Source organism: Protopterus annectens, chromosome 14.part0 (genome assembly GCF_019279795.1).
Source record: "Protopterus annectens isolate FY-2018-M chromosome 14.part0, PAN1.0, whole genome shotgun sequence".
Classification (NCBI taxonomy): Eukaryota; Metazoa; Chordata; order Ceratodontiformes; family Protopteridae; genus Protopterus; species Protopterus annectens.
The window spans coordinates 447,130,096-447,145,298 of NC_056748.1; the positions used below are offsets into that span (position 1 = coordinate 447,130,096).

The 15,203-nt window shown below is 35.7% G+C and overlaps 1 protein-coding gene across 1 annotated transcript in view; it reads right to left on the minus strand.

Moving 5' to 3' along the window:
- Positions 1-15,203, minus strand: part of LOC122788671 (serine/threonine-protein kinase 32B-like) — a 641,627-nt gene that overhangs the window by 581,040 nt on the left and 45,384 nt on the right. The gene's annotated exons all lie outside the window — the stretch shown is intronic.

Sequence of the window (15,203 nt, forward strand, 5' to 3'; positions counted from 1 at the left end):
TAGGATCCGCCACATAACACAAGCACTCAGGTCACTCCAAGGCAAGTACAAATATGACTCAGTCATTGTCCATGCTGGAGTGAATGACCTGAGACGTACCTCCCTGGACTACATGAAAAGAGACATAAAGGAGCTCTCTGAGCATGTAGCCCAGGTCGGTATAACCCTGACCTTGAGTAGCATCTTACCCTCACCAAGAATGATGCCACAATATGAAGACAAGATGATCAATTTCAACAATTGGCTTAAGTACTGGTGTCATTCAAAGGGGATCCAATGCCTGTCAGCTTGGGATGATATGCTCGACGAGCCACGATGCTTCACTAGGGACGGCTTACACCTGTCACCCCTGGGCTTTCGGATATTGGCAAAGGCTCTTGCTACCCGCATAGTGCCTTTTTTAGGCAAGGCTCAAAAGACAAACCCACCTCCATAGGTATCACAAGGGATAAGAAACTAAGAGTAATGCTACTCAACACCAGAAGTCTAAACCTCAAGATGCACGCACTCAAAACTCTCCTTAGCATGGAGAACATCGATATCTGTGCAGTAACAGAAACCTGGTACAGGGCTCCTGAGAGCACCCCAGCACTACCAGGTTATACCTCATACCATGCTTTTCAGCCCCAAAACTTGGACCGAACCACAAAAGGAGGGGGAATATCGATATTCATCAAAGATACCCACACCTCCAGGTTGGTGGTAAAGCACGAATCATCAGAGACTATCCATGTGCAACTAACAGTGGGTAAAACTGCCTTCCAGTTTATAGCCTGCTACAGATCACCTTCCCAAACCCAGGAACCCCACTCGGCCTTTCTGAGAACACTGGAAAATATGAAGGTCTCTCCAAACACCATTATATTGGGCGACTTCAACTACCCAAACATAGACTGGGAGCATTACTCTAGCTCCAACACCCTAGCCCAAAGGTTCCAAGAATTTATAAACTCAAATGCTATGGAACAAATTGTTACCACTCCCACAAGAGGGGAAAACATACTGGACCTGATCATCACCAACATGGGGACTCTATGCTCCAGACCAGAAGTGTATCCCTCACTGGTAAGATCAGACCATAAACTAATCTCACTGGATATTCACATCCCGACCCCACCCCCTGCCCAGAAAACCACAGTGAAAAACTTCTCTAAAGCAAATTTCACACTCCTCAAAACCGAGGTGGAATCCTTCAAAGCCCCCGGGCCTATGGAAAATATGGCCCAGACTGCAGAATCCTTTATAAACGCATTCTATGAACACCTTCAGGAATGCATGGATCATGCAATCCCAAATAAGAACAAGACCCAATCCTCCAAAGGCAGACGTCCTGTCTGGTGGACCCCAGCCATAAACAAACTATACAATAGAAGGAGGAAGCTACTAAATGATAGAGCAAAATCCCAAAAAGGGAAGGCATCACTGATCAGTATTAGCAAAAAACTATGGGCACTCATAAAATAGTCTAAGGCCAGCTTCGAGAGAAAAATTGCACAGGACACTAAGGATAATCACAAGGCTTTCTTTAGTTATGTTAGGAACCTGGGTGGTAATTCCCAGATATGCTCAGAATTAGTCCAAAATGACAAAAAATACACTGAACCCACAGACATTGCCAACATCCTAGCTGACAGGTTCAGCGCAAACTCCCACCAAAAGGGCAAATATCTATCCCAGCAGAGTGCTGCCCCCCTGACATCTCAGATGCCCAGGTAAGAGCTGCCCTCTCCAAAGCAAAAAACACAGCATCAATGGGACCAGACGATGTCCCGGGCTGCATCCTACATGAACTCCAAGAAGAGCTAAACCCAAACATAAAACTACTGTTCAATCTCAGCCTTACTACAGGATATGTGCTCAAAAAGTGGCGTACAGCAACAGTGGTCCCTCTCCATAAAGGTGGTGCCTCAACGGATCCTGGAAACTATCGCCCCATAAGCCTGACTAGCTTGGTCTGCAAAGCTATGGAAAGGATCATCATGGACCCAGTTTGGCTTTGTTAAGGGCAGATCCTGCCTCTTAAACCTGGTTGATTTCTTTGAAACAGTCACCAAGGCCATTGACGAGGGGAAGGTGGTCCACACAGCCTACCCGGACCTCGCAAAAGCCTTCGATACAATACCCCACTCAAGCATTATAGATAAGCTCACCAGCTTAAATATAAACCCCTATGTCACTAGATGGATTGCAAACTGGCTCAAGGACAGAACCCCCATGGTTAGAATTGCTGGAGCCATGTCAGACTCCAAACCAGTTACAAGTGGTGTCCCACAAGGCTCAGTCCTGGGACCTCTTTTGTTCGGTATATATTTCTCGGAGGTACAGGCCAACATGGAAGGACTGTGGCTGACCAAGTTCGCAGATGACTGTAAACTGGGTGCCATAATCAACTCTCCAGCCGACACAAGCATCCTCCAAAAGGGCCTCATAGAAACAGGCAACTGGTGCCAGAGCCATGGCCTCAAGCTAAACACCAAAAAGTGTATAGTCATCCCCTTTGGCAAAAACAAAGTGCCCACAAATTACCACATAGGTGGTAATCCATTAAGTACAGAAGAAGTAATTAGGGACCTGGGGACCCAAGTTGATAGCAATCTCTCATTTGACAACCATGTGGCCAAAGTGGTTAGAAAAACATTTTATATAGCCCACCTAATCATGAAGGGATTCACATCTAGATCAGGGGAGGTCATCGTGCCTCTTTACTCATCCCTCATCAGGCCCATAATTGAGTACAATGCCCTTTTGGGATGTACCTTACCAGACACCTGCAGCAACTGGAAAGACCCCAAAAGTACCTCACCAAGAGGATCAAAGGGCTCAAACAGATGCCATATGCTGCCGGTTAAAGACACTCCATCTCTTCTCAGTGGCATACCGCCTGTTCAGAGGGGAGCCGTGCCTGACGTATAAATCCATGTCCAACCCGAATTAATGGACATACTGCACCTCAGAAAATCCAAATCCCATCGAGCCAGCTCGAGACTTGAACCTCAGCACTGAAATAAATAGGACATGCTGGAGGGACAGATTCATAACCCAGAGGCTCCCTTCACTCTGGAATAAAATCCCAGTCCAGGTTAGGCAGAGTCCCTCATTGACTCCCTTCAAGAGGAATCTTGATGAGTGGATGGGAGATCATAGGTTTACCCCGGGTATCACTTCTGTGTCACTGTTAGACAGAGGCACAGTATACTAACCTCAAAAAAGGGCATAGCAAAATAAATTTCAAATGGGTGGCGAAAGCCAAACACATTCTGGCTAGGCTTATAAATGCCCTAGGGCACATAGCCTAGTATGAACCTATGAACCTATGAACCTATGTGGAAGTATTTGTGATGAAACTGTTCAGCCATTTCTCAGGTTCTGCCACAATGAACAGAGACTTGAAAGACTTCTTTGAGTTCTGTGGCATGGAATTTGAGAATCTCCTAAGGCATGTGCCAACAAGGTGGCTGTCACTTTTGCCAGCCATTGAAAGAATAGTGAGACATATCCCAGTGTTCCAGTCATATTTTCTCTCCCAAGGAGAAGAGGAGACCTCCTGGCAGATATGACAGTACTTTTCAGCTAGTGAGCATGGGGAGAATGCATTGCCTACGCTGCCCCAGTACTATTTGCACTTTCTCTGTGCTGTTCTTGTGGATTTCAATGAGCATATAAGTATATTAGAAAAAACAGCACTTACTGCCATGGAAACATTTTCAGTAATGGTCTCTCTCAAGGAAAAACTGCAGGCAAAAGCTGAAGATGCTTTCTTTGGAGGAAAGCTTGGGGCACTTATGAGCACATTAGACAGCACTTCTTTTAACAAACTGAAAAGAGACTTCATCATGTTCTTGGAGAAGGCAGTAAAGTACTTAGAACAGTGGTTTGATTATACTGAAAACAATTACTTTTTCACACTGTCTAAATTATTTTTAACTGAGCCCTTTGCTTTCAGTGACTTACTCAATGTGACCACTGCTCTGAGTCTGCAGGAAGTAGGTGAAGACCATCTTCTCCAGGACTAGTTAGAAATCAAGCCCTTTCTCCAACAGTTATGTACTACAGGCTTATCTCCAGAAGAAAAGTGGCTGAAGCTTTTCAGAGAAGGGACTGAGCTGACTGCACTATATCTGGTAATTGCTAGGGCATTATCTATACTAACAACAAATGTGTTTGCGGAGAGTTTTTTCTTCGGTGAAAAATAAATGGACAGATGTGAGAAACTGATATAGTGTGGACTTGTTAAAAGTCGAGCTAATGATGACTACAAATTACCAGATGAAATGTAATGACTTTTATTCAAATATTGTATCAAACCTTACCCTTATTCAGGCCATAAAATGAAATTCAAAGTACACATTTAAAAAGTGCTTTAGTCTAGTTATCTTGTACTGTGCAGTACATAGTTTTGTGTTTTTTATTTTTAAGTTTAGCTTTAATTTGCAATAAAAATACTCTTAATTACATGTTTAAAAAATGAGTGTGCTTGTGTGGAGTATGTAGTTTTCTTTCAGAACAGTCATGAATAGTCTAATGAGTAGATTTTTTTTTACTTTTTAAATAAACATAAGTGTCTATTTAATATGAGTAGTGTGTTTTTTTACCTTTAAAGTTTACTTACTGTTACAGCTGAGTAATGTGTGTTTTTGCCGTAATGCTTCACTTGCTTCATCGTTTAATTGGTTTGTGAGATTTCAGTATGCTGTAATAATTTCACACTGTTGTACCCATAACTGTATCAACACCTGCTGTGATGTCATGGTAGGGGGTGTGGTCAGTGTCATATTGGCCAAACCCCCATGTCCCACTTTGGTCCTCTTAAAAGGTGGCAACCCTAATCAGTGCCTTTTCTTCCTCTAACATGTCGACAGTAAGCACAACCATATCTTTCTGTATGTCCTACTGGATGGAATGCTTCAAGTCATTCTATCCCACATGGACCACTCCTAGGTCATAATCATATTTGTCTGGCTTAAGGGACCTTAGGACCCTTGTAACATTGCTGATCCTGGTATGGGATGATCATTTTACAGTCACCCTGATCTTGTCCTGGTTGGTGAGCTTGGAGTCTGTATACCTAACTGTAGAGTCACCTGTAACTAAAACATTATCACCATTGTAAAGAATAATGTCTGCTGAATAACTTTCACATTTTAACTTTTTTGTAGCTTTAACAGTTTTTGAGCTGTATGCATTTGTTTACAGGCAGGTTGCAAATTATAATCCCAGGAATTTAGTTCAGATGAAAGCTGTCTAGTCAGGAATTCTGCAGTTAGTGTCAGAAGGTGTGAAATTCTACTCAAGCTAGGTGTTAACTGGTGCTTGGTTGCTCAATTATGTGTGAGCAAGAGCACTGTGAGATTAGTAACTCTAGTGAGAACTGTTTACTAGTTACATTTTAGTGTAGGGGTGTAACATTTAACACGTTAACATATTGCCATCTATTTTGAAATAATTGCCTGTGTTTTTAAGATGGACGGTCTGAGTCAGCCAAAGTGGACATGGATAGACTGCAATGTAATTGGCAAGGGATAGGGGGACTGGAGTGTTGGAATAAGGGAAAGAGGCCACTGTAATTGGCAAGGGATAGGGGGACTGGAGAGTGGGAATAAGGAAAAGGGAAAGAGGCCACACTTCCCTGCTAAGCAGGAGTCAATCAGTCTGCATACACAGTTCTGAGTTCACAAGGTAGCTCGGGAGTGTAACAAATAAAAATTTAAGTAGTTTATAAAGTAAAGCAAAGCAATAAAACCAGAAATAAGAAATGAAAACTGTAAAGCCTGCAATACTATTGCATCTGTACAGTGATCTAAAACAGGTCAGTAGAGTCACACAGAAATAAAGCAGCAAAATCCAAAAATAATATTTACTGGAGAAACAAATATGAGTGAAATACATGGAAATGGGTAACATCACCACAAAGACAGAATGCAGGATAACAGCACTGGAATGGCTAAGAGCAACAATATAAGCATTGTTTAGTAGATTACACTAACCATATAATAGCTTTATGTGTAAATGTCTATCGGTAGAATACTATAAAATTCATTGCAAGACTCCTTAAACTAAATGTCAGCATTATATATGACCATGTGTCTTGGAGGGATACAAAACAAACATTTGGTAGTCATGTGCTGTGTAAGTAAAATATTAAACAAAGCAAATCATTAATAGCAAAAGCACTAGTCTCAGCAGATAGAACAGAACATTACATATCAGTAAACATAATACTGCAACACTCACCTGAGTTATAATGAAAATGAAGTAGTAATCTTGGCAAAAAGGCTCATAAAATACAAAATAAACTTTTAACTACCTTTTAGCTTTGTTGTTCAGCTGTGTGTCCCAAACTACAAGTATAAATCAATAATGAAGGGCGTAGTGAGTCATGATAATAGAGAAAAAGGACAGCAGTAGTGAAAACTGAATAAACTGCAGGGTGCTTGGAGAGATGAGAAAATCAGTGGGACTATGTCATGTGACTATTCAAAGGAAGCAAGATAAACAAAAGCTTGGTGAGAATAAACAAAATATAGTGTAATTATGAGAACTGGTCACACCAACTGCTTCTCTGTATAAGATAGTATTAGACTGCAGTGTAGCAAGAAAACAAAACAAGGAGATCAGAGCAAATTCTAATGTTATACATAGTGTACCAGGTAAGCAAAGCAAGGAGGTAGCAGCAGTGTCTAATATCAGACTTTGATGTACTAGGTAAGCCAAATAATGGCATCACATCACTTCCTACTATTATATTACACCTCTTGCTAAGCGGGAAACAATCAGTCTATGCATATGCAGTTCAGAGGTCATTGGGTAATACTGGTATGTTTATAATGCTTCCATTTTATTAAATTATATACCTTATTAAACAATTTTATTATAGAAAGTCAGTCTGCCTAAATGTTTAACTCTAACCTATGATTTCATAAGCTTGTTTATTTTCAGTACAGAGAAGGTATTCTGTCCAAAAACATAGCACTCTTTGAATTAGCAAGTTCAAAGAGTGCAGGGGACATTAACAAATTCACCTGCAGCCTCCCAAACCACTCCCATCAGTGCATAGCGCTCAATACCCTTAACTGGCTTAAACTTCCTGATGCTGAGAGCAAGTCTTTTGGAAACGGGCCCAAAAAGAAATAAGGCTACAGAATTTGATTTTTACTCCAACTTTGGAAAATACTGATGTGTTCTAACAGAGACTGGGTTTGGCTCTGACAAAGATCCAATCAGCATTCCTAATTTTGTAAGTTATCAAAATTATAAAGCTTTAAGAAAGTGCAGAAGCTTTTATCTGCATCTTAAATATGGCACAGGATTGTCTCTAGAGTACTGTAGCAATGATGAAACGGTGATAGTTGTCAATTATTAGTCACTGCAATATAATGGTAATGCATTTGCTGATTATCATTGAAGCTCAACTCTTACATCTGGAAAAAAATAAAATCTTTAGAATGAGTTTCATATGCTGTTTGGATCAGCTGATCTCATTTCTGCAGGGTGATCTCAATTTTTTACACTTAAGGAAGGAAGCCTTCATTTCTACTTAAGAGTCAGATGCCAGATATTTGAAAAGCATAATGTAGCAAGGATAAACTTAGATGGGTGTATTCTTTTTTTTCCCCAAATATTTTATTGATTTTCAAAAAAAGACAAAACATAATTTCTACTAGAATACAAATGAAACAAAGACAAACTATATACAATATGTACATATGGCCTACATGAAAAAAAAAATGAGAATAACTTAGAGTTAGAGAGAGGTAGTTACACATAAAAAAAAATCAGTGTAATTTCTCCAAGTACTAAGAAGATGTGGAGATCTTTAAAGTCTCAATGAGAGAAAAAAACTTTCTTCCAAGGATTGTTGATCCATTTATTAAGGAAGATTCTTGTTTCTTTTACCTTTGTTTCCATATGAATTGTTTCTTCTAATAGAGTCATAAATTCTTGAAAGTTGGGTTCAGATGAAGTTTTCCATTTTCTTGTAATACATTTTCTAGCAATTGCTAGTATAGTCAATAGTAGATACAAATTATTTTTGCTCATAACATTTGTTTCAGTTACATTCAGAAAAATCATGGATTTAGTTAGTATGAAGGAATCTGAAAAAATAGCTTGAAGGAAATTTCCAATCTCCTCCCAGAATTTTTTAATTTTGATACACTCAAAAAATATATGAATCCAATCAGCATTACAATTCTGAGAACATCTCCAACAAAACAATTGTTTAGAGGAGTCCATTTTAGCTAACCTATTGGGGGTGTAAAACGCCCTGTGTAAGAATTTCCATGAAAAAAATCTTCCAAGCTTGTAGATTGGAAGTTAATTTAATAGAATACAATAAATTTATTTTGTTTTCAGAGGAGAGGTTAATTTGATGACCTTTAGTAATAAAGTTCCAGAAGTTTTGTTTTGGATTAACTTTGTAAATTATTAAGTTTTTATAGCGCAATGAGGTCAAATTAGACCAATTATGATTATTATAAACAATTTCTTGGATAGTGGAAATTAATTCTTGTTCATAACTAAAGGAGGAATTATTGATTATTCTGTATAACTCTTGAGCATGAAATAAAATGCTTTGAAGTATAAGCCAATCTGAATTTGGAATATCAAAGGTGTTTATTATTTGTTATATGTTTAAGACTGATGAGTCAGTAATACAATCTTGCCAACAAGTAAAATGTTTTAGTTCCCAATTATTTATAATGTTTTAATGTAATTTGTTGGGAAAGTTTTTAGTTATTTTGAAAGGAATTAAGAGTTCCCACCATAATTTAATGTCTAAGTCTGAGTTTATGAAATATCTAAATGAGTTATAGATGTAGTTTATGAAGACTGAGTTGGTGGGTTTCGAAACATTAAATTGTAAATTAAGACATAATATTTTCCAAAATACATTTATTTGATCATTTGAAAGAGTATTTTTTGTGAGTTTATTCTCATTTAAAAAAATAGAAATATGAAGGGATTTCTAAGCTGATGAAATTTTTGGGTCCATCCAGTTGAAAACTATTTTGAATATAGAAGCCTTAACATATGTCTCTAAGTCTGGAAAATTAATTCCTCCCATTTTCCAGGGTCTAATATGGTGAGCATAGGCTATCCTGTTTCATTTAGGGAACCAGAGAAAATTTAAAAGAATTGTATTTATGTCTTGTAATAGTTTTTTTATTAGGTAGCATTGGAATGGCTTGAGCTATATAGTTTATTTTGGTAATAATACCATCTTTATTAATTGAAGTCTATCCTCAAACTTTAGGAATAATTTATTCCATTTGTCAGTGAGTAGGTGTATGGTATTTAAGATTTTTTTATAGTTTGTAGATAGTGTATTATTAATATTGTCATCAATAATAATTCCTAGGTAATTTATAGAAGAGACCTGTTTTCCTATTAAATGGACTGGAGTTATGAAATAATTTTGTTTTTTATTTAAATGCATATAATTCGATTTAGATTCACTTATATGTAAACCTGAGCTATCAGAGAACCTTTTAGTCTCAAGATCTAACTCTTTAAGAGATTCTTGTGAGACACTCAGAGTTAAAAGTATATTGTCCGCAAAGAGCATGATTTGGGAATTAAAATGATCATAAATGTCTATACCTTTAATTTTTGCATTTTGGCGTAATGTAATAGCAAATAATTCTATTGCAAGGGCGAATAAAACGGGCAACAAAAGACAGCCTTGCTTTGTACCTTTGAGTATTTTAATGGGTTCTGAAGTAAAAGGGCCTAGTTTTACATGCACAAGATTATTTTTATATAGATTTTTTATCAAAGTAATGAAATGAGATGGAAAATCAAATATTTCTAAAGCTTTGAAGAGATAATCCCATTTTAGCGTATCAAATGCTTTTTCAATCTCGAGGGCTATTAGAAGAGCTTCTCGACTGTCCCTATTTAAAATGTCGATAAGGGACAGTATTCTTAAAATATTATCGTAAGTGTGCCTATTGTAAATAAAACCACATTGATCAGAATTTATAATATGTGTTAAGGATTTTTTAATTCTACTTACAAGAATGGATACAAATATCTTGTAGTCATTATTTAGCAAGGAAATTGGTCTATAGGAACTACATTGTTTTGAATCTTTATTTTCTTTTAATATAGGAGTGATTAGGGAATATTTCCAAGAGGGAGGAATTAAATTATCAGTTTGAATTACATTTAAGGCTTTATGGAAAATTGAGATGGCTGAGGGAGGGAATAACTTATATAGTTCCATTATAATTCCATCTATCCCATCTATCCCAGGGACTTTATTATTTTTGCTTTCTTTAATTTTATCAACTACTTCTTTAAGAGAAATTTGTTTTAAGTTCTCAGATTTTAGTTTATCTGGAATTTTATTTATTTTAAGTAAACTTTTATCTACATCTATATGTTGAAATTGTGCTGAATTATTGAGGTAGTGGCCAGAGTAATGATATTTAAAGGCTTCAAGAATATCACTAATGTCTGATACCATTTTATTATTTCTACTGTCATGAATGATTTTTGTAATATTGTTATCTGAGGCTTGTCTTTTAACTCTTATTGAAAGATTATGTAGATGTTTGGGTGACATTGACTGTGAGTTGATTTTTAGTTTTTCTAATGCCAAATTTATTTTATGAGTTAATATTTCATTGTATTTGTTATTTAAGTCTGTAATTGTTTTCTTTTTTGTTTTTGGATGTTGTGAATTATCTTTATTGATTAATCTTTTATCTGATTCCCATTCTTTAGTCTTATTTTTAAACCAAGCTAGAATTTTACCAAATAAGTAAGCTTTTAGTGTATCCCAGAGAATTGTCAGACATATATCATTTGATTGGTTAATGTCAAGAAAGCTTTGAATTTCATGATCTAACCAAGGCTTGAATTGTGGTAGTGTGGAGATGTATGCTAGTATCCTTGTTGTGAAGACCAACCTTTTAAAATCAATTTCAAGTTTTAAAACAAGTGAATTGTGATCTGAAAAGGGGCAAGGGATTATAGAAAAGTTAATTATTTTCATACTTAAATCTTGAGATACATAAAGTTTATCAGTTCTGGTTTGGGTGCTAAATCTATAATCACTATGAGAAAAGGATAGTGAGTTAGGGTCTTTATAACTGTAGGTGTCAATTAGATTTAGGTTCTCACACCAATTTCTTAGAGCTTTTCCTAGAGAAATAAGATGGAAGTGCTTTTTATTCAAGGTTTCAGAAATGTCTAAAGTACAGTTGAAGTCTCCCCCTAGAATCAAAATACCCTTATAAACTTTGTTAATTAGTTCTAAATGTTTCCTAACAGTTCCTATCCCTATACCAGGAAACCAATAGGTGTTAACAAGTGTCCATATTCTATTATTAAATCTAATTATTACAATTGAAATAAGACCTTCTTTGTCTTCATACTTATAAATAATTTGGGGAATGATGACATTTTTCCTCCAAAGTATTAAAACTCCTCTTGTTTTTTCTTGTATGATGAGCAAGATAGATTTATATATTCCAATGGATTCCAGTTAAAGTTATCATCTGATTTTAGATGGGATTCCTGAAAAAATACAACCTGAATTTTATTTAGTTTCAAGTATCTAAGGAAATTGGATCTTTTCCTTGGATTGTTTAATCCATTAACATTTAAGAATAGTAAGGTTAAATCCATCAAGTATGACTTTCTTGTGAGTTAATTGAAGTTTTCATGTTTGGTATTGACTGGATAATAAAGAGTGTAACTTTATCTAGAAAAATTGTGTGTAATAGTTTAGTTCTCCCTAACAAATTGTATAGTTTTATTAGAGATAGGCCAATAAAATGAATATTTGAATACTGAATAAAAATTAAGTAAGAGTAACCATATTAATAAAGAGTTTATTGAAAACTTTAACCAACATGAAGTGACATACACTTCTAATCTGAGTGAACATATAAGTTCAAACAGATTAACCTTCATGACAAACAAAAAGTGATTAACGGCAGTAACATGTCTGAGCTCCAATATGAGTTAATAGGAGATCTAAAATTAATTTATATATCCACTTTTGTTGTTAGAATTGAATGAATAGATGAAATTTGTAATACATAAAGGAAATAGAGTTGAAACTGATGTAATAGAAGCAGCTTATTCAAAACAATTGTTAATGGGAGCAAATATAATTTTAAATAATTGTAAGTGTATAGAACAAAGGAAGATTTCATATAATAAAAACATTAATGCTAAGTTATAAAATATTCAAAGTAGAAAGAAAGTCTAGATATAATGATTGATGAAACTTATTTAATGATAAATACTGTAACCAAATAAAATAGTCATAGTTTGGTAATAAATAAATAGATGCATAAATAAACATAAATACATAAATTTTCCATATTATCTACTTTGTTAATGCCTTAACTATTTCAAATTAAAGAATATACTAGCCATTAACAAAGTTAGTATAAGTAAGTTCATTTACTAGAGGTGAAATTAAGTATCTAACGATGACTAAGAAAATCCCTTCTGTCTTTTGAGTCCACTATACTATAAAAAGACAATAGTTTTGAACATATTGTGGGAATTAAACTTGTAAACGTTTAATATTTAAATAATATAGCATATAATCAAATTGCACATAGTAGACTCAATGAAGCATGCCAGATATAGAAGCATCACATTTACTAAAATACAAGTATTTATCTAATTTAATTTCTGGCATGTTTAGATTAGAAAATTGCTTAGTGGAAACGCATAATAGAACAAAGTACACTAGATGTGTCATAGGACAACTGAAGAACTATTATAAATCAGCAGCCACAGATTTCCTCAATATCAATATTCATTAATACAAGGATAATAAAGTTAGTAATGTACTAGTTCCCTAAGTTATGAATAATATTACTTACATTCTTTTTGAGTAGTGATTAACAGCATAGTCAATCCCAAATCAAAATTCTGTATTAGTTCCATTGTACTATACGCAAAAAAAAAAAATGCCTTAAGTTATTGAATACATGTAGTCAATACTAATGTTGTGAATGTGCCCAAATTGAAAAATATATGAAGTATTGTTTATAATTGAAAGTATAAGCATCTTATTCCAGAATTATGGCAATTTATATTCTCTAGGGTTTCATATTTCTACTGAGCTGTTATGCATATCTTTATTATTTATTGTCATCTGAAAGGTAAATATTCTTAAAAACTCATTTCAAATTTGCTAAACACAACCCATAGAGAAATCTGGATCAGAAATGTAACTAAACAGATAGCTTATATTATATGTTTGCAGATTAAAACTAAGAATCAATACTTGCAAGTTCATTTCTGCCTACTATGCATTTAATCTTGTCTATAGTTTTAAATAAAAAGCAAAATACTAATTTACCCATTAATCATCTGCTATAGTTAATTTAGACTAACTCCCGTCACTTCCTACACTAAATGCATTGTTGTTTCATAGAATGTCTATTGTGAGAAAAACTGTGATCGCTACTGGTGATATGAATACCACACACACTTCTTTTCTACTACATTAAGACACTGGATAAAACCTCAGCCAACGTTAAAGACTCACCAGCCTCACTTACTTACAAATTAGGCAAATAGTACTGGCTATAGAGAACCCAAACTGATGACATAAAATCTATATATAGAGACATTACTGAGGTGCATAAATGATGTAAATTGAGAACAAAAATATGTTGTGAAAACAGCTGCATGCAGGGTACTAGAAACTAGCAGCATTACAATAACTTAGTAGGAATTACAGCTTTAAACATAGCCAAAATAATTGAGTGCAAATTTAAAAATAATCAGAGACACTTCATCTATTAACCTGACAGGATGGGGAACTGAGTTAACTTACATGTTCTGAATGATACCAGTTTATAGCATTCAAATATAGAATTACATTCATCTTAAGCCACTACTATCATGACAAGTTAAGAGGCTCAACTGAAATCCAAATCTAAATCTGCATTAGTTGAGAAGTATAGGTAGGAGCAGATCAACTATTTCGAATGGACATCCACACAAGAGTTGAACCACACAACTATAAAGTAATAAAACGCCAGAACAGCGACCAGCTACCCTATTTTTTGCACTCATGTGCACCAATTTGAGCAGATTTCTAGCTCTAAAGCTTCCATCTCCAAGACAAGGGACATTGGCTGTTTAAACAGAAGAAGCTCTAGGATCAAGTACCCCAAGAACCACTAACGGCCTACCTGTAAGCACCACACACATCTGCATTCACTCATAGCAAGCCACTACACAACACATAATGTATATCTGCCATCCCACCACAGCAGGAGATCTGGGCAATCTAAACAAAACGGAGGGACACAGACCCCGAATCAGAAATCCTCCCTGACTATTTTTCTCAAAAAATGAATAAAAGGGGTAATTTACTAACTTACTCTCGCTGCACACTCCTCAACTGTCCACATCCCCACAGAAACCAGACAGACTCTACAGCACGCCAATGTCTCTTCCTCTCAAAACAACGGCCCCATGCAACCGCCATGTGATCACCACAAGCACTCGCTAGTGTATTGGATCCATTGCCCGGCAATGGAAAAGCATCCAAATAAGTGTTAACAATGTAATAGATCACATAACAACAGATCCACAACTACATCGAGAGTTCTCCCATGGCCCAACAAGGAACAAACCTGTTCACATAATTCACCATCCCAGGCAATCACGAAACACAACAATGTAGTAAACTAACCTGTCAAATCCTATAATGGGCACTGTTCATTGCCAATCTTCAAGGAGCATCAGCCCTCCTCATAGCATCGTTCACACAGTTGACAGAAATAACTGTAAAAACATGCATCACACAACATAGAGTCCATCCTCATCAGCAAATATACAGAACCTTCATTATTGTATCTCTAAGTTTACAAACTAGCCTGGCAAAACATACATCCTTAAACTAAACAGTGCATGACTCAACAGTAAAGTGACTGTGTAAATCCGTACAGTGCACTCTCTGATGTATAACACAAACTGATCTAGACAGGCACCTTCCTAAAAACTGAAACATTTTCTAACCATAAAAGACATTAATATTTAGTAAATAAATAATATGAAAGAAAAAATAGCTCAACTAATCAGACTATTTAATCAATCAGAATAGACAAGTGAAGTCAGAGAATGTGAGATGGAAGCTCTCGTCAGTAACAACTATAAAACTGCATATACTTATGCGGCATAAATGTGTGGGATAGAAAGTACGAGTTATTTTGATA